Source organism: Zosterops lateralis (assembly GCF_965231275.1).
Source record: "Zosterops lateralis genome assembly, chromosome: 20".
Lineage (NCBI taxonomy): Eukaryota > Metazoa > Chordata > Aves > Passeriformes > Zosteropidae > Zosterops > Zosterops lateralis.
In genome coordinates this window covers 7,873,685-7,893,799 of record NC_139780.1, presented here as the reverse complement: position 1 = coordinate 7,893,799, position 20,115 = coordinate 7,873,685, and the positions used below count along the sequence as shown (strand labels likewise).

The window sequence follows — 20,115 nt, the reverse complement described above, 5'->3', positions numbered from 1 at the left end:
GATTTGACATCTGTGTGCACACAATAATTACATTGATCTAATTTATTACTGAAACTGCCAGTAGGTGAATCAATGGTTGATGAGAATCAGAGTGTTTGGGTATTCATTTAATTTTCTTACCAAAATGCCTGCAGAGAGGACAGATCATGCTGAGATCTCTAGGAAACAGACCTTTCCAGGATTCTGCAGTTTTTACCTGTCCAGGAAATGGACTGAGGGTGGAGAATGCCCCTGAAAGGAGCTGCATCCCCACAGGAGCCTGGATATCCCAAAGGGTGTCTGTGGGAAGGCAATTCCTGTACTCAGTGTCTCAGATGGGCTCAGCCCCATGCAATAAACTGTTAAACAAGCTGCTCCTAAGACTACTAATGAACCTGAGATCCTTAAATTGCATATTAGGGGGTTTCTGTTGGATTAAGCCTTCTGCACATCACAATGCTCTTAACTGGAATTTATCTGCATGCAAGAGCTAAAAGCTGAATTAGAAAGAAAATGTCAATAGTAACCACATAAATTAGCATGCAGATTTATAATCTCTAATAATGGCTATTCTTTCAAAGAGTTTATATATTGTTTGCCCTAACCCAAACTTTAAATATTTAATTTTAAATGTACATTTTTGGTCTTGCACCATCTAAATTTACAGCTTTGCCTAACAGCTCTTCTGTTTAGGTGCTTCACTGTAAACTGAATTCTTGTCTAAAACAGAATTAGTGATGCAGAGGAACTGACTGTGGGGGTCGAAGATGATACTGGTGGTGGGAAATTAATGTGAGAGCTTGGAAAAGTGGGCTGGGAATGACCCCACGGACACCAATAAGCAACAAAACTGCTTCCCCCTCTCAATCCATCCCTATGAGCCATCAGTCAGGCAGAAAACTGTGGCTACCAAACAGCTTAAAAGTACCATTTAATGAATAGGAATTCTGTGCTCTTGAAATAAACAAATAGCCCCATTTTCCATCTGTTTCTGCAGCACACTGCCCCTCACAACCTCTTGTTAGGGAAGGACTCTCAGGCTGGTGTGTTTTCCTTCCCCAGATAATTATGCTGGGTTGAAGTGGGTGCTCTGGATTCACAAGTGACTGCCGTTGAGGAAGTTGGAGTTGGGAGAGATAGAGGGTTCCATGGAACCCTTTGTGACCTTCCAATGTAGCAGACATTTTTCTTATTTTATTTTTCTTTAAGTTTGACTTCTTCAAAAGGAGACCTTGAGCCCTGCTCAGATTGAGCCAGCTCTGTCTTGCAGTCATTAAAGATTCAGTAGCACCTTTTAAGTTCATGTTAGGAAATTCAGATTTTTCAATTTAGTCAAGCTGTGTCTGGTTTTCAAGTCCTACACTGCTCAGTTTTGAAGGTCTTCCAGGATTTCCAGTGGCTTCTTGCAGAGCAAGAGCCAGAATGTGTTGTTTTAATCCAAAACCTCAGGATTGTGTGTGTTCCATGGCTGAGGAAGCCACAAAGGTAAAAAAGTGCCATAGGCTGAGGAGGAGTCCCCCAGGTGAGCAGGGCATTTCTGCCGTGCTGCTGGAGTCCTTTCTGAGCCTGGCTTGCTTATTTATCTCTTATTTATTTATTTCTGTGTTTGGGATTGGACCAGAAGCAGAAGTCTCTTCTCTCCAAGGGCTCATAGCTTTTAAATACTGAAGGTTGAACCTCCTCGTTGTGCTGAGCTAAACTGCTGAGCTAAACTGAGTGTACTTTGAAATCTGCTTCAAGGTCTGAACTTTGTTAAGTGGCCCTTTCTCTATTTAGTCTTAAGAGGAGGAAAACTCTAAGCCTCTGAGTGGATTCATAGTCACACTTTAATTAATCATATCTTTACAGCATGCTGCCAGCAACTGTCGGGAGGAAGGAGATGCCTCTAATCCAAATTCACAACAACAACAAAATAAATGCGCTGGAAATATCCCTGGCCAATAAACTGCCTCATCCTCTAAGAAATAATACTTCCCACAGCCCAAACTCAGGAGGACTGATGGGCAGCAGATTTCTCCCAGCCTCAGTCCCAGTGAAACAAGGGCTGTTAGTGAAGCAGGAGTGCCAGGCAAACCTGTGTGTGACACTGCAAAACTGCTGCTCCCCAGAGCTCAGCCCATCAGACTTTTCCTTTCATCCCTGCTACTGCTTTTGGCCTCTCAATATGCACCAAAACATTGCAGAGAGCTTTCTTCTCCCTCTTTCCAATGGTATAACTTAGTATTTATTACTGACCTCCAGGGGACACAGGAGTGGTGGATTGTGCTGCAGCAAAACTCTGGGCTCAGGCTGAGGTGCTGGAGAGGGAATGAGGGCAGGAACTCCAGTGCCCTGATTCTCCCAGCTGCTGAGCTCCTTCCTGGGAACACCCCTGGGACTCTGGGTGAGGGACAATACCCAGCCTGGCAGCCCCAGCCCCTTCCATGCCCTCTGCAGCTCCTGCAGGAGGGGCAGCTTTGAGCCATCCATTCCCCAGGGACCAGCAGTGCTGCAGCCAGGGGCCTTTGAAACTGGGATTTTGGGGCTGTATCTGAGAGATTAATCACAGTCACAGCAGACACAAAGGTCTTTATGGGCTGCCACAAGCTGTGAGTCACCAAACTGAACATCCAGGTTGTTTGAAGCCTTCAAAGATGTTGGTTCAGAGAAAATTCCCTCCTCAATACTGTCCTTGGCTCCAGGCACAGCTCAGGGTCACTTGGCCTGTGCAGCTTTCCCAGAAGCTCCTCTGATTCACTCCATGCTAATAACATCCCCCAATTTCATAGAATTATTATATAACTTTGACTACTTTGAGTTTTCACCAGTTAAAATCCAGGACTTTATTTTTTTCCTTCCTTCTATTTTCCCCCTTTTTGTGTAACGAAAATGTAGAAAAAAAATCTTGAAATGGTGTCATTGAGTAGGTAGAGACAGAAAAAGCTTCCTGTATTTACAGTTAAAATAGCAAAAACAATATTTTAAGACTCTTTTCACCCAGTTTTGGAGATGAACATGCAAATCTCTGTCACAGTGAAATATGCATAGAGATATTTTTAAACTTTTGGTTACTATTATTATTGTTTCTTTCATCTTTGCTGGGGTGTGGTAACAGCAGTGTCACACTTGAGCCTGCTGTGTGTTTTCTCACACAAGGAATGATTTTCTTCTGTGAATGGAACATAAGTTGTGGTTAATCCAGGGAGAACCTCCAGAGCTTTTGGTGCCTGGAGTTTTTATTAAAAATCTCAAAAGAGTTCCTGGTATCTTCCTAGTGTTGCAAGCAGGAGGATTCTTCCCTCTTGCTACCCAGAAAATGATGTTTGATCTGATCCAGTTGCCCCTATTTGCTTTCTCCTGTGAAAGACTTCACTCTTTTTTTTTCTGAACTCTCCTGAGTTCAGAAACATCAGTAAATTCTAAATTAATTTCAAGTGCAGTTTGAAAATGGAGCCTTGACTATCAGGTATATGGATATGTGAAAAATCCATGTGACCTTTAGAGTATTTCCTTGCCTTTAAGTTAACTTTGACTTGTAGAAAAGTAAAGATTTTCTCTGTATTTTATTTTTGGGTTGAGGATGGATTTAATTTTGGGGGGTTTTAAATCCTTTAAGCTATTTGCCATTGTCAGTTATGTTTTTTAATCAGTCTCCTTGTCTGAGGACTGCTTCCCATCTGATTTCCAGTGCTGGCAGTGTCAGCTCCCATTAGAAATACAGAGCCTGGCACGTCTCACACTCCCTTGAACAGCTTTAGCTAAAAGTATTGGGGAATGCTGCATCTTGGTGCTGGAAGGGACTGCTGAGACCAGAGCAGATGCTTTTGAAAATGTTCCCTCTCTAGGATTGTCCAGAGCAGATAAACTCACTGTGTGCAGAGGGAGAGTGTGGCCATGGACACGGAGAATCTGCCCACAGGGGACTCTGAGCCCTGCCTGGGTTTGTGTGGCTCCACACACCACTGTTCCCATTCTCCTGCCTGTCCAGGGATTTTTTTGTTTCCTCAGAGCTGCTGGAGCACCTTCCCACCATAGGTCAGGGTGTCCTTTATTGAGTTGTGTAAAAGACTTGGACAGGTAATAACGAAAATTTGGCTGGAGTGCATCACACTGGTGTTACTCTGTGCTGCTGGAGCTGCACCATTTCCTCCCTTCATTTTCCTCTGTAGATTTTTTCCCAGTCAGTTGTCTCCACTCCCAGCCAGATGTAATTTTCTTTATACTTTTACCTGAGGCCAGAAAATGGAAACATCCCATTCCTCCTAGGGTAAGTGAAACTTCACAGTCCTTCACCATGGAAACCAAATTAATTCCCAGTGCTTAACTTGCCTCAAAGTCCAGATGCTCTGTTTGCCTGTGATTTTTTGGGAAGCCTGTAGCCTAATGTCTTTCTCCATTGTGGCCAAGGCAGAAGGAGGCTGGCAGCACCAGGGTGACCAAGCAGCCAGAAATATTGTGGCGAGGGGTGACCCAGGGCTGTGTCACGGTCAGCAGTGTGTAGATATAGATATAGATATAGATATATTTATCATCATTATTGATCCTGCTCTGTGCACAGAAGCTCCTCACAGCACACTGAGACAATCACACCTTGCCTACAGGAACATCCCAACAGGGAGCAGCTCCCTGGCACTGCTTTTGGTCATTAGACCTTGGAGTCTCTAATGTCATTTCAGCCAAGCCAGTGGGTGACACCACAAATAACCCAATCCATCCTGGGCTCTGTCCCCTGCCAGGGCAGGTTGGCTGCAGCTCATCTCAGCATCCTCTGCTCTGAGGACACCCCGAGGAGAGGGGCTGGTCCCACCCCTCTGTGTGCCCAGCACGGAGTGCTCCACCTCGCTGCCTCCCGCCTGCTTAACAAATTGCACTAATTGTCCAGCCAACCCCCCCTGGGGATCGGGATACTGCAGCCACCATCTGTGTCTGTGTCCCCCCTGCTCCAAGGAGCTGTCACTGGAGTCTGCTCTGAATAATTCAGGCTCTGAGCTGCAATTTGTAAGATAAAGGAAAATAGAAAGTGCCTGTGGCTGTCTGCAGTGGCAGTAACTCTTCCTCCCGAGGTTCCACATCCTGCCAGTGCTTTCAGGAGTGAGCTGGGCAGAGCCCCGAGCCCAGCTCCTGCAGCTCTGTCCTGTGAACACCTGCACACAGATGCTCCTGCACACAGCTCAGTCCTGCTCCTGTGTCTGTCCAGATTGGGGGTTTCCCCCCGTTGCTTCCCTCCCAAGGTCCGTGTCATTCCAGAGGTGAACTCCTGCAGGAAACAGCTGCAGGAATGTGAAAATGTGGCAGAATGGAGCTCAACTCATTTTAGCTCCTCTCTGGGAAAATTTTTAACTTCTGTGCTTTCACAAACTTGCATTCAGTGCTGTGCAATCAAAATTCAGACAGAGGGAAGGAAGATCTGGTGACTTCACAGTCAGGGCTGAAGGACTGCAGAGCCCAATCTAGCCCACCACGTCTTTTCCTTGATTTGAATCCATGGATACCTGTCACAATATTTCTCTGAGCAGTATTTCACTTCATTAGGTTGCATTGTTAACTGTGAAGGTCCTGTCAGTTTTTATCTATTGTTTCCTGCCAAGTGTTTGAAACAATCAGAGGTAAATTATCCAGCTCTTTCCTTAAGCAGCCACATGGCAGTTTACTGAGGGGCATGCAGTGGTGCAGCATTGACATAGAGAAGTCCCAAGACAAGGAACAGGTTGAGGTTTTGCATCAGCAAAGGGATGGTGCCTCACTGCCTTACACCTTCCCTCCTCAGAGACACCTCCTGCTTGGGGTTTTGCTGCTCCTTGCTGCCCTTTCCCTCCCTCCACCCTGGCCCTGCCCAAAACACACATCCCTGCAGAATCCTGGGATCACAGAATGCTTTGGCTTGGAAGGAACCTTAAAACTCATCCAGTGCCTGGGCAGGGACACCTCCCAGTGTCTCAGGCTGCTCCAAGCCTGGCCTGGAACACCTGTGGAGTGTTTTTTGTGTTGTTTTCAGTGTTGTTACCTTGCTGTGCTCTGTAGACCCAAGTACTGTGCAATGTTAGTCTGTTCCCAGGGTAAAGTGATGAGGCAGAAAGACTCTTCAAGGCTGCTGAGCCATTCCCATCAGGATCAGCAATTTTCTGTGGGGAGACAGAGATTCGTTCCTCATCTCAAGGAGGGCTGTGAGGAAGCTGTTAGCCTTGATTCACTCAAGTGCTTCTCTTCGGGAAGACATTAAGCTGTGCCTAAGTGTTTTGCTAAATAGAGGAGACCTTATTGCAGGAAACTTTAAAGGCACATTTTACAGCTTAAATCTACCTCTGAATGAGCCTTGCTGACAGAAATAAAGGGAATAACAGACTGATGCATGCAGAGTTGTCTCATGATTTTTAAAACATAAGGTCATCATTTACAAACTTGGCTCCTTCAAGTTAGGGATTCAAATGCTTATGTAGGTACATAAATAAGTGGCCTAGTTTTCTGGGATGCTGAATCCATTAAAATCAATGGAAATTTTACATCTCTGAATAAAATGTCACTTATTTTGCCAGCTAAATTTAGGTACCCAAATACAGAAACTTTGATCTAAAAGAAAAAGATTTTTTTTAAAAGCTGCTGAATTTTTGCCGTGCTTCTGAAACACCAAACTCCTGTGTTGGTGTTCCAGTTCCTCCTTGAGGCCTGGCCTTTGGGGGAATGCAAAGGAAATCTGGACTGAGTCCTGCATGAAGAATTCACCTGGAATCACCTCGATGTAGAAGAAGGAAGGTCCTCACCTGTGGAGTGTGCAGTGCACCCCATTCACTGTTCAGAGCCTGGGCTCAGGGAGAGGATCCAGCAACACAAGCCCAAGCCTGCTGTAACAATCTCTCCGTGGGATCAGGAATTCCTGTTGAGGCATTTTTGGTGTCATCACATTGGTCAGGGCAGATACAATCTCAGTGCATTGTCCCTGCAAAGAAGTTGCCAGGTCATGACTAGTTTTCCTCTTGGATGTGATCAGTGCTGGTAAGGTCAGTGTGGTCGCAGTAAAATGAAGTGAGAGATCTGTCACAGGCTTTGGGCTTGAGTTTTATAGCACTGAATGTAAAAAAATGAGAGGGGAGAGTGTCCTTTTGTCCTGTGAGGGCACTGATTTTCATTGCCTGCTACTGCTGTGCGTGGGAGCTGCAGAACATTAAGTCTGAAATTCTACATTGAGGGCTTTCCTCCTAATGAATTCTGTCTCCTGAAAGTGAGAGCTTCTCTCTTTAGCATTTGTGCCTCGCACTTGATCCACAGCTTTTGTGCTGCTGTCCTGATCATGTCACAGATATCCCTTCTTCTGTCTCTCCAGCTTCCCAGCTTGAGCAGCATCACATTCAGGTTGCTTTTTCCCCTTCCCTGTGCAGCCTCAGCATATTTTCCACAGTGTGTATCCTATCCTGAGCTCCTCAGTAGCATTCAGTCTTCTCCCATATCTTCCTCCTTCCCTGACTCTGGGTGTCATGTCATCTTTGTGTCTTTTTGTCTGACAATGTCTGTATTTGGAAACCGGAGCCTGTCCCTCCCACTCACAGCACTCTCCATTTGCCAAACCCCTGATCCTGGTCCAGATCCTCCCTGCAGCTGTGGCTGCCCAGCCTTGGAAGTGTTCAAGGCCAGGTTGGACAGGGCTTGGATTACCCTGGGATAGTAGGAGGTGTTCTTCCACCTCAAACCATTCTGTGATTTTGTGATTCTGTGAAAAAACATTCCTCTCTCTGAGCCTGATCTCCACATCCACTGTCCTGAGCAGTTCTGTTCCTTTCCACATCACCTGATTCCCACTTAGCAGTTGTGTCTTCTCCTGCTCACAAAACTTCCTCTGTGGAGAGAGAAGGCCACTAACTCCATGTCACAATGTATCCCCATGCTCCCCTGATGTCAGCAGGAAAACTTTCAGCTAATCCATAATTTACTATGTACCTCCAGATTTAAGAAAGAACCTGGAATGGCTTACGTACACAAAATATTCAGAGGCCAGAGGGACCATGCAAAAAGAAAAAAAAGTCTTCATTTCAGTACATTTATTTTCCAAGAGAACAAAAAAAACTTCTTTTTTTTAAATTGGGTCAACACTACATCTGCAGCACTCAGCCGTTTTCCATACGACACGATCACCCACTCTGTTTATCTTTAGGCAATATGCTCTTGCAAACTGCCAATTAATTGCATATTTGGTGCCTGCTCTCTCCCAGCATCCTGGATAAACACGGCAAGGCAATCACGGGGAGCTGCTCTTGGCTGCCAGGGGAAGGAAATCTGTCATTGTCTCAGCCTTGTTATCTGCAACCAAGGCAGACTTTTAGCAGCATTCTGCTTGTAAACACCCTCTTTAGACACCTTCTGATTTCCAGAGATGGCTCGTCAGCCATTCTGCAGTGCTACCTGCAGCTTCTTAAATCACTGCTTTCCAAAATGTTCCATTCAGATTGTCCTTGGTAAAAGGGCCACCGACACTGGTAAAATGTGGTGAGAGAGTCCTTAAAATAAAGAGATAAGTGGAATCCAAATAAATGTAAGAGACAGAAAAGGGGAGATGGGGATGTCAAGACTCTGCTCTGCTCTGAGGGTTCTCCCTGAAGATTTTGTTGGGATTGCTGTTTGGGAGGTCTGGTTGTGATGTGGCCTTTTCAGAAAAGTCCAGGCTGTTGCTGTTGGCTCAGGTCCTTCTCCTCCACTCCAAGCTGGAAGTATCTCCTACTTTGTGCAAGAGTTGTGTAAATCTATATCCAGAGAAAATGATAAACCCTAGGAAATCCTCTGCATGACATGCAGCATTTTCTGGCAGGCCGTATTTTTCCTTTCTGAATAGTGGGAGGTGGCCTGACCATGGCAGGAGGGGTGGAGATGGGGGATCTTTAAGGTCCCTTCCAATCCAAACCACTCTAACTCTTAATTTCTGTCCCTACTGAAATCCCAAGAGAAGGCTCTGCAGAGATGATCCTTCCTTGGGTTGGGATGGTCACCAGCAGGTCTTCACTCTTTCTTTATTTCTATCACATTCTGAAACTGAGTGACTTCAAAAGAGGCTGACTCTACAGTGGCTGCAGAAGAACTGGGACAAAATCTTCTCCTGGGGCAGTCCTCAAGAGGATTTAAACTGCCATCTTGACACTGAGTTGTTGGAAATGAACTGTTGCTTCCAGGCAAGGAATGATGAATGGTCTGAAATGAAGAGATAAGCCTCCATGTGAATACATTCTCCCAGGCTCTCACGGACCTTCTGTGTTACGAGCAGCTGGAATAATTCCTAAAACAGGGAATATTGGATGCTGGGTCAATTCCTATTTTGATATGCTCATGTACATGGAGAATAAATGAGAATAATTACTCTGAACCAGCGTAATTAGAAGAAAAACAAGCTCCTTGTGTTTTAGAACAATACAGACACACATATTTGGGAGTCATAGGGAGTTGTGGGAAATTAAACAAAATATTCCAGGTTTTTTTCTTTTATTTCTGTCATATGCCAGAAATTTCTCATTGACAGGGTGAAGTAAAATCTGTTGGATTGAGCCTGTTTACCAGGTCACTGTGGATTATTCTAATATTGGACTGCAGTGGAGATGGGATCCATATGTTGCTGTCAGGGACTAAAGTTTATTATTGCACTGAGGATGGCTAATAATAAAAGTTTAGATTTCAGGCAGATTTGAGGAGAATGTGCTTTAATTCCTGTCTGTCTGGTTTGTGGACAAACTCCCGTGTGCCTGGACTTCTTTACAATTTAAAATGTAACTTGTAAATACCAATAGAAGGAGGCTGTGAGCTGAGCTGACAGCAGTTATAGTTTGAGCTTTAAAGATTAATTGCCTTCAGGAACTAATAAAGATCAGAGCTGCCCAATCCTGGAGCACTTGCCTATGGAAAGATGTTGACACTGCACTGACAGGCTTCGGGAGCAGCACCGTGTCCTGAGGAGGGTTCCTGTGACACATCCGGCATCCCTCCTGCTATCCCTACTGCCATCCCTGCTCCCATCCCTGTTCCCATCCCTGCTCCCATCCCTGCTCCCATCTCTCCTGCCATCTCTCCTGCCATCCCTGCTCCCATCCCTGCTCCCATCCCTGCTCCATCCCTCCTGCTATCCCTCCTGCTATCCCTCCTGCCATCTCTGCTCCCATCCCTGTTCCCATCCCTGCTCCCATCCCTGCTCCATCCCTCCTGCCATCCCTGCTCCCATCCCTGCTCCATCCCTGCTCCCATCCCTGCTCCATCCCTGCTCCCATCCCTGTTCCCATTCCTGCTCCCATCCCTGTTCCCATCCCTGTTCCCATCCCTGTTCCCATCTCTCCTCCCATCCCTTTTCCCACCCCTGTTCCCATCCCTGCTCCCAGCACTGCCCAGTCTTTGGCAGCGGCCTCAGGCCAAGTTCCCCCAGCAGGGATGGTGGATACGGAATGTTTTGGAAGTGATGGGAGATAGTTACTGCATAAATAAAGAGGAAATCTTAAAATTAATCAGAGGTGCAGACAGAGCGACCCGTGCTCAAACTCTCCCTTCTCACCCTCTATGTTTGTTGCTGTGCACTAATTATGTACGAGACAGAAAAATGCTGGATGAAGTTTAATTAGGAATGAGCTGCTTTGTCATGTAAAGGCCTGGCCCGCCGCCAGCCCCGGTGTGAGCTGCCGGCAGCGGGGAAGGGGCTGGGAGCAGATGCCTCTCCTCCAAAACACTGCGCCTCGAGAAACGGCTTGAATTACAAAGGAAGGGAAGGGGCTGAGCTTCCCAGCCCCCTCCTCCCCTGACAAAGGGCAATAGTCAGTTTACTTTCATAACCCCTGTATCAGCTGCGGAGGAGGTCTCGCAGTCCGGGAGTCTGCGAGCGGTTCCAGAGCAGCGGAATCCAAACCGGGCAGAGCCGGCCGGGGGAGGGAGCCGGGGGATGGACTCGCCCTGCTGCCGGAGCAGCTGACTTTCCCAGCATTGCTTTTCTGTCCTGATCTTACTCTTCTGTCCTGATCTTATTTCCCTGTCCCGTGGAGGTTTGGGTAAGTGCCTGGTAGTTTTCCACTTGCCTTTTCTCTTCCGTGGTTCACCAGGACCTGCCAAAGTGCAATGACAAAGTGTTCCCTGCACCTTTGAGAGCTTGCTCTGGAAGTGGATGACCCAGATGGGAAAAGCTGGACCTTTACAATCTCTTGAATTTACATACTGCGTTTTCAAAAGGGACAGGGTGCAGGTATGGAAAAAACAGACTTTCCAGCACGTTATTTCAGCTGCTGGGGACTGCTGGGGCCGGGGCAGCTTGCAGTGTGCCGGATTTCCAAAGGCTGGAGCGCTGGAGCAGAGCTCTGCGAGGTCTGTCAGGCACTTGGGTGGTGCAGATGTTTGTGTTTCCTGTGGAATCAGCCTGTGGGGGTCGGGGCAGCTCTGCCTGGAGCCAACCCCTGTATTCCATCACCCGCCAAGGATCAGCGTCCGGCGCTCCCTCTGGCACCGCGGGGAGACAGGAGGACGCAGCAATCAAATGGGGACGTGCTTTGCTGGGAAGGTGTTTGCTCTGGGCCCTGCTGCTCCTGCAGGGTGGATTGGGAGGCGGATAGCGGGCAAGCAATTCCCCCACATCCATGGGGAGCAGTGAGGAGGGGCCAGGCAGGATTCACAGATTTTTCAAAGGCGTTGTAAAAGGTCTGTGTGATTGTAAAGAAGGAAGTGGCCGTGCCTGGAGGTCGGGATGTTTGCAGGCAGTCCCGGGGATGTGGGTGGCTGGATACGTGGTAGGAGCAGACGGAGAACTTGAAAGGAAGATGGACTAAAACTTAGGTAATGTGTGAAACCGAATGTCCTTTCCTGCTGTCCCTGCTGGGAACCTGAGAAGACTAACCCTGAAACGATTTTTAAAGCTCTCTTTGTTAGTCATCCTTCATGCAATTTGTTTCTTTATCATGTTTCATTTTGAGTACAAGGAGAGAGGCTGGTTCCACTCCCCTCTCCACTCCTCCTCTATTGTTAGTCTCTCCCAGCTTCCCGTATGATTGTCCAGCTCTGCTCTTTGCAGAGCCCAGCGGAAAAGGATATGGTTGAAAAGAAAGTATTTCAAATTAAAATCTGCCAAGTGCTTGTGTCCTTATTAGGCTTCAGACACATTTCTTCCCTCCCATCTCCTTTTCCCCAAAAGTTGCAGGGTGGCCAGTATCACTTGCAGTACCTTAAACAGCAGGGGAGTCCCTCTTAGGCCTCACAGCCATGCACTGGCCAATAAATGCAGCAAATAATAATCACAGCAAAGCTTAAAACAAAAGCATATTTATAATAATATGAGCATAAAACAAAGCATATTTATAATAATATGAGTAGCCTGGTCTAGTGGAAGGTTCCCTGCCCATGGCAAGGGTTTGGAACAACATGAACTTTAAGGTCCCTTCCAACCCAAACTGTTCTGGGTTTCTGGGATACCTACAACTAATGAAAGTGGGGAATTCTTGCATTAAGCCTCATTCAGATTTGTGAGCTGCTCACAGCTGATGAGTTCCCCCAGCAATGACACTGAGCTCCTACCCTAGGCAGGAGCAGGGACCATGGTTCAGAGCTGGGTTAAGGAAAGGAGTCTGCAGTGAGGGAAGAAAGGTCATGGCCCCATCTCTATTGGTTCCCATTAAGCTGTACCTTGATGAGCAAGTGGCAATTAACGGTTGTGTTAATGCTCAGAGGTAACTGATAGGACTGTCCTTGCTTCCTCTTCATTCCCAGCCATGAGTTCAGTCCTTCTGAGCAGCACTGATGAAACAGGGTTGGGTCTGGGTGATCTTTGCAGAGGCCCAGCCAGCAGCACGAGTGACCCTGTGGGTTGTTTGCACCTCCTGGCCCCATCCTCCTTTTCCCAGTGCACAGCAATTAACGGGAAGTGTCCCAGGGCAGGAGTGGAGCTGGGAGAAGAGAGCTGCCCTGGGGCTTGTGAAGATAACAGAGCCTCTGGTGAGGCTGAGCCGCCTCCTGTGGCCTTGTTAGTGCCAATATTGGCACAGGGAGATGTGAGCAGAGCGGGTGGGATGGCAGAGCTGGGGACAAAGGGGAGCCCCAGCTCCCCAGGAGATGCCTCTGTTCCTGCAGGGACCCCTGTGCGTGGAGCTCCTCTTCCCTGAGCCACAGCCCCTGCTGCTGCTGTCACAGCCACTCACCAGCCTGTCCTGGAGTGCACTGGGGAACATAGTGAGTGGGATGAGAAAGCACTCAGTAATTCCCTGAGTTTCCTTCTGCTCAAAGTGGCAGAAATAACACCTTTCTTATGTAAAAGGCTCCCTCAGCTCCACTGGGTATTGTACAGAAACACCCCCCTGCTTTGCTTCTCTTTGACTTGCACCGTTTCAGAGACCTGCAATTTGATGACAGATTTAATAAGATACAATTGTCACTTGTGTTGAGAGGAGACATTCAAAGAACTTGGAGTTGTATCACCTGGGATACCAACATGTAAAGGCACTGCTCTGTTCAGTCACAATTTTAGGTGCTGGAGACCCAGATTTTAAGGCTTGTTAAGACTTTAATACTTTTAAGGACTTTTCCAGCAGACATTGATGGTTGAAAACTTGTTCCAATAAGTCTCCCTCCCCCAAGCACTGGTTCTTTCTTCCACCTCTTCACCATAGAGGAAATTCCTGTCTTTTTTTAAACAGGCACGATTTTTCTTCATGTCATCCTCTCCACTGTGGTAACACCAGCAGCCAGGAATGGGAGAATGGCACCAGTTCCACTGGGCCTGACTGGGACCTTGCTGGTGGCACTGGAGATGCTCTGTGTTTTGCTGGGGCTGTGGCACTGAGAGGTGACAGCCTCTGCCCTGCTGTCGTGGGAGGATCTCACCCTCCATTTCCCAGAAAGAGCAGGATGCAAATTGAGCTGCTGCCATAAATTTGCAGCAAAGACAATAAAAACAAGAATTAGACTGATAAAATGATTAAAAGGCTTTACGAAAGCCTCTAAGCAGTTTGTCATATCCTGCAAGGTGATTGCCCAGGACACCTGCAGCACAAGCCAGCCTTTTCTAGCATGCCCCCTTGGCCAGGACATCAATAAAAATGAGGATTTATGAGCTCTGTCATGGGCAGCAAGCAAAGCATCGGGCAACAAATTAATCCCTGATTGCAGAGCAGTGCTGACTGGGAGCTTTCTGCTCTCTCTTGGCATCATTGCAAGGTTGTTCGTTAAAAAATTAGTTTGATAAAGAGACCCTTGACTCCCAGAGTGTTCCTCTGTTACCTGCTCACCAAACACAAGGCACTGTGAGCCCAAAAGGGGCTTTTCAGTGTTCAACTGCTCCAGCTTTTAATCATCAGAATGTGACAGCACTCACAGTTCTCTGTGCTTGTCTGTTCCTTCCTAGCCAGTAATTCTGGGATCGCAGAATTCCAGTTTGGGCTGGGAGGGGCTGGGTGCTGCTGGTCTGCTGGAAGCACTTGGGTGCCAGAGCCCTGTGTTCCTGCTAAGCTGCTTCCCTTTCCTACTACAGAGGTTTTGCTCATTGTTCTCTAATTTCAGCAGGCAGGAAAAAGCCCAATTTTGAGTTCTGTTGCCTGCCCTGTCCCTACAGCTGGTGCCACCATTGTCCCTGGGTTCCTACCCAGACCAGCTTCCTTTGTTCTCCACAGGGCAGCTCTATGAAGTGATTGTTTCCACAGTAATTTTTATTTCTCCTTGCCTGAGACCACATCATCATTTCCCAGTGACTCATATCACCTGTTGATGGCCTTTTCCTGTCCCCCACACAGAGGCAGTGCAGGGTGGGATGGAGTTGGTGCTCCTCAGGTTAAGGAATGCTCCCACCTTCCAGCAGTCCAGGAGAGCTGTCAGTGACAGCCACACACTCCTCAGGCAATGAGGGGCTGGGGACAGGGAGCTGTGTGGGGACAGTGTCGTGTGTTGGGGATGTTTTGCCCTTGTTGTGCCAGACTGGTACCAGCTGATCCCATCCAGGCTGATTTGCCCAGGGCTGGTTTATGCTGGGAGCAGATGCTGAGCAGACCCGTCACATTTCAAGGCATTGCCTTGAGCTCCACAGGACGAGCTGCCAGCAGCTCTGCTTGAGCTGCAGGCTCAGTTTGCTTCATCAGTCTTGGCTCTTACTTTTTTTTTCCCCTTTCTGTTTCCTTTTTTAAGAGTGCTCTTACATCAGAGCCAGGCTCTGTTGCCCATCTTCGGTGCTGGAGGGTGACATCTCCTCTGCTCCTGCTCGTGCTCACAGCAGTTGTCAGGCTCTGGACAGGGAACAGGGCATTCTCCATCTCAGATGGAACAGCAACATGAAATTTCATCACCAAGGTTTCAAGAAAAATAAACTGTGGCTGGACTTAAAACCTTGCGATGAGGACTAATGGAGAGAGGCTTTTATGAGCATTGAGAATATTTGTAGCTAAGCAACCAACATCAGCAAGAAGAATAAATCAAAAGTTTCAGGGCTCTGCCTGCCTGCCTTCAAGGGTCAGGAACTGTATTTTCCCTCTGTTAACAAGATTGCCTTCCTGCTGGAGGCAGGATCCTGTGTTAGCTGGAGCTTGTTCTGGGATACCGAGCTGGGAACAGGAGTGAAAGGACACAGGAGAATCTTGCCAAAGGCCACAAAGCCACCCAGGCCTCCCAGCAGCTTACAGGAAAAGGCTCTTGGAACAGTAACATCTAACACATATAGATAATATTTTCTAATTACTCTTGTATAAGTCCTCCTAGCATCAGAGAGGGATTCTTTATCAGGAAGTGTAGTCACAGGATAAGGAGTAATTGGCTCAAAGTGAAAGACAGAAACACAGCAGAAATTTCACCCTATGAGAGTGGGCAGGCCCTGGCACAGGGTGCCCAAAGCAGCTGTGGCTGCCCCTGGATCCCTGGAAGTGTCCAAGGCCAGGCTTGGAGCAGCCTGGGATAGAGGAAGATGTCCCTGCCCATGGCAGGGATTGAGCTTTAATGTCCCTTGCCACCCAAACCATCCTGGGATTGTCTCATTCTAGGCTCTCCACCAGGCAGCAGCTCCAGACCATGTTCCACTCCACAGATGGCAGAGCTGAGTGACTGGATGACTGCAGCAGGTTTTGTTTGAGGTGGTGAATCTCTGTGGCTTTGTTCACTTTCTATATTTGCACAGTTCCTGTTGCTTGGGGCACCCATCCCATTGCTACAATTGCAGCACAGATCCAAGGCCTATTAGATAATTGAGCTTTATTTTTTACAAAGATATTATGCAGTGTTCTTCACTGGGTTGCACCAGAAAACCTAGAAGCAAGATATTTTACTTTAAAATCTATTTTATTTATAAAAAGAAAAATTCCCAGAAATGCCAACAGGATGGCAACAAATCAAATCCCAGGAATAATTTCTCAATGGAACTTAAAAAAAAAAAAATACTCTCTTATAACCTCAGGGTATTTTCCATCTCTGCTTATTCCTCCTGCTTAGTCAAGAGCTGATTGGAAAAGATGCTCCAGTCCCTACCCAGTCCTGGCAGCCTCATGGATCACCAGGAGCCCTTTGAGTGCCCTCTGTGCCATGGGAAGATCCCTTAAAAGTGCTTTGGGACCAAACTCTTGGATCCCTGAGCCCCCTCACACAGCTGCACCACACCATCAATCCAGGCCTTAAACAGAATTATTCCCCCATCAAGCACCCCAGGGACCTCTTTGCTCACGTAGACTCTAAATTTGGGGGTAATTATAAACCTGTGTATCAAGGCCAGATCTCCCAGTATTTCTATGGAAGTGTATTCCTAAAGCAGGTTTATTGTTTTAGTGAGAGGAATGAAGTGGAGCACAGGAGTTCTCACTGTTCACATACTTTGCCTGACTTTATGTGGCATTTCCTCCACTTTTCTGCCTAGAAATCTTCCTGCAGCTTTGAGCATTTCAGCAGAGTTTAAAAATGGGTGTTAATATTTCTATATTGGCAGTTGATCTCTGTTCAGATCTCTGTTATAGACAATGACAAACACGAAACTTTCAGGCTGCGCACGGCGTTTTCCTTTTCCCTCCTGACACAGCTGTGGCCTGGCTGGTGGCTGGAGTTACTCAGCTGTGAAAAGCACTCAGGGATCTGAGAGCAGGGGGTGTTTCTGTCCATTACCACCAGTGCTCCCAGCAGCCCAGCTGGGTGGGGAGTCCATTTAGTGCCAGTCCCACGGCTGGGCTCCGAGAGCCTCGGGCCAGCAGGTACCCATGGAATGGCTCCTGGGGATAACAGGAGGCCAGCAGGACCAGAAAGGGTTATTAATGACAGCATTCGCTCAGGAAGGGCTTTATTTTTCTTATTAGGGAAACTATCACTTTTGGAAGTGTTGCAGACACATTTTGGAAGCGGCACCAACTATTTTAAAAGTTAAAAAAACGCATTGGCAGGTGTGAGGGAGATGTTCTGGAAAGAGAAGATACAGCCTGGCTTAAGAGAAACCCGATGTATTCAGAGACATCCAAGCTTTTCTGTTTGATCATTTTTCTCTTCCCACCCACCTTGGATCAGCTCCCACCCCTCCACATGTAGGATCTGAACCATTCCAGCCAGTTCCTGAGTCGTTCCCAGTTCCCAGTCCATGCAGACCAAGGCACAGCATTTAATGAAATAGGCCTGAAATTAAATGTTCTTTAACAAATCTCTGATTCAGGGTATCTCATAATAAAAGGTATTTTGATTTATTATTGTTATTATTATTAGCACAAAGTAATGACATCCTTGTATCCTTATCAAGTGTAATTCAGGGGCACCAATCACTTCAGCTGAAAAGAAAAGTTTTCTCCATTATTTACTGAACTCATCTGCTCAGTGTCTTGCTCCTGTTTATTTAGAATTATTATTTACTGTTTTTTTAGATCTTGAGATCAAATTGTTGATCACAGTGCTCTGAGGTTTGGGTTTGTGCTTCACTAGGCAATCAGCTAAATACAGGAAAACAATCTAAATATAGAGAAAACTGAATGAGAACATCATATTTTTGATGTCTGTGATGTCAAGCTTGACAAACCCACTAAGCACCTCGCTAAGAAAAGCAAAGCAAGCCGCAAGAAACCTCAGAACTTGCTGAGATTTTCTCATTGAGAAAAAATTTTGCATCTTCAACTTGAACTACAAAAGAGAGCAACTGTGAACTAGTCAGACATCCCACATTTCTGGCTGAGTTGAACTCACAAGCAGTTCCTGCAGTGCCCTTTCCCAGCTCCTCGGAGCTGTTGGTGTTAATGAGCCCCAGCCCTGGCTGAAGGCTGAGGAAGCAGCTGGGGCAGATGTTGACCACCTGGGCTTCATGAACAAGGCTTCCCAAAGCCAGGACAAGCTCCCAGAGCAATGGTTTAGACATAGAACCGCTGTCAAAACTAGGTCAGCTGGATATCAAAAATCTGTGGTTGCTGATCTCCAGCTCCAGGGCAGTTGTGCCTGGGCAGGCGGCAGCAGCTGCAGCAGGATGGGGCTCCCCACTGCTGTCAATGCTGAGCTGATGGGGATGGCAACAGCAAGAGTCCTTCTGGAAACCAGAAACCAGCGCAGAGGGTAAAAGCAGCCATTGTTTGGTGTGCAGGGGCTGTGCAGACACATTGCACATCTCTGGCAAAGGACATCTCCAGCAGATGCAGGGAGCTGGGGCGTGTGTTTAACGCTCACTTGGCAGCAGGGGCTGGGAGCAGGGGCTGACAGAGCTGACCAGCCACAAATCTGTGTGTGAGGAGCACTGGGAAAGGGCAGAGAGACAGACAGTGCTGAAACAAGGCACAGAAAAGGTAAAGCATTCCAGAGGGGCCTGGGCCCTGCTTCCTGTCTCTCTCCTCCCTGGACATAAAGCAGCAGCAGAGTGTGAATCCCAGCACCTCAGCATCCCTCAGTCCTGCCTGTGTCCTGCTCCCTCAGCCCTACCTGAGCAGTGACCCCTCCTGTGCAGAGCTCTTCTCCAGGAGAACCCTGTCCTGCCCCACCTGTGCCCAGCAGCCAAGGGACAGGAATGTTCCTGCTTTCCTGGAGCATCCAGTGCCTCACACGGGGCTCCTGGCTGGTGCCCAGCCCTTCCCATTGAAACAGGGGTGCTGCCAGGAGGGACAGCACAGGGGACAGGCACAGGGCAGGTGTGTCTGGGGAGGTTCTGAGGCAGCAGAGGAGTCACTTCAGCTTGGAGGGAGGAGGATGGAGGGTTTGGGCTTGTTCATTTGCTTGTGGCCAGCCAAACGTTCCTTTCTCCTCACCAAACGTTCCTTTCTTCTCACCATCCTTCAGCTCCTCTTTGATCTGAGCTGCACTTTTTCCTGGAAGGCTTCCAGCATTCTCAGGGTAGCTATGAAGCTCCCTTTTTTCCTCCCTATTCAGGCCACATCCCTCAAATTTAAGAAAGATGCTGCAGTGGTGACGTGGGACTGTGGTGTGTAAAGTCATTTCTGGGGAAACATGTTTGACTTCTTTAGATGTTCCTGATCTCTCCTCCCAGAACAAACACAGAACAAGCAACAGCAGCACAGGCTCCCACAGCACCTCAGAATTTGTCCCAGTGCAATGTGCAAAATCAGCCCCATAAAAGGTTCAAGCTGTGGTTTGGTACAGATGTCCAATAAATCGAGAACTTTTGGCGACCCTCGTTTCTAGACTGACGTGTCAGACAGATGCACGTGCCAGGAGCACACTGGGAAGCAAAGACTGTGTTGGGAAGGATGCCAGGAGCCAAAAGATGCATTTGCAGAGCTTGGGAGCAGCAGCTTGGCCATCTCTGGCCCAGGCAGCAGGATGATGGAGAGAACCCCCGGGGAGCTGGCGGGGTAATGATGTTGCTTTTCAAAAGGACAGCAGAAAAGGCGTTGCACCCTGCTCCTGCTAAGGAGGCTTGGAGGCAGGAGAGAAAAGCCTTCTTTCTCTAGAGGTGAACAGTCACTTCTTCCTGCACCAGAAGAAGCCTGACACTAGATAAGTAGCTGTGAGAAGATTCATAAAAAAACTAATTTATAATTTGCCAGAATATAATCCTATTTGATCAGTGTTATTCAGTTCCTCTTTCTTTTAAAATTCAGTGCACTTAACTGTTCTACGAGGGTTTATGAATGTTTAAAAATTGCTTTGTGGTCCCTAAAGTAATTTGACAAGTCTGACAGCTATTGATTAAAAACCTGAAATTATTCAGACTGTAGGATGACTTGAGGGATTAGATAGAAAGTTTTTTCAAATGTGAAAGGAAATAAGATGTTGGAAAGTAAATATGTT

At 47.3% G+C, this 20,115-nt stretch overlaps 1 protein-coding gene across 5 annotated transcripts in view; it reads left to right on the top strand.

Annotated features, from left to right (window-relative positions):
- Nucleotides 1-20,115, top strand: part of DAB2IP (DAB2 interacting protein) — a 158,272-nt gene that overhangs the window by 81,022 nt on the left and 57,135 nt on the right. Inside the window, exon 1 of one of the 5 annotated variants that reach the window (XM_083875895.1) lies at nucleotides 10,862-10,958. The exons of the other annotated variants lie outside the window; for them this stretch is intronic. The gene's annotated coding sequence lies outside the window, so the exon portion shown is untranslated. Of the gene's footprint in view, nucleotides 1-10,861; nucleotides 10,959-20,115 lie in introns of those variants that run through there. 5 annotated transcript variants of the gene reach the window in all.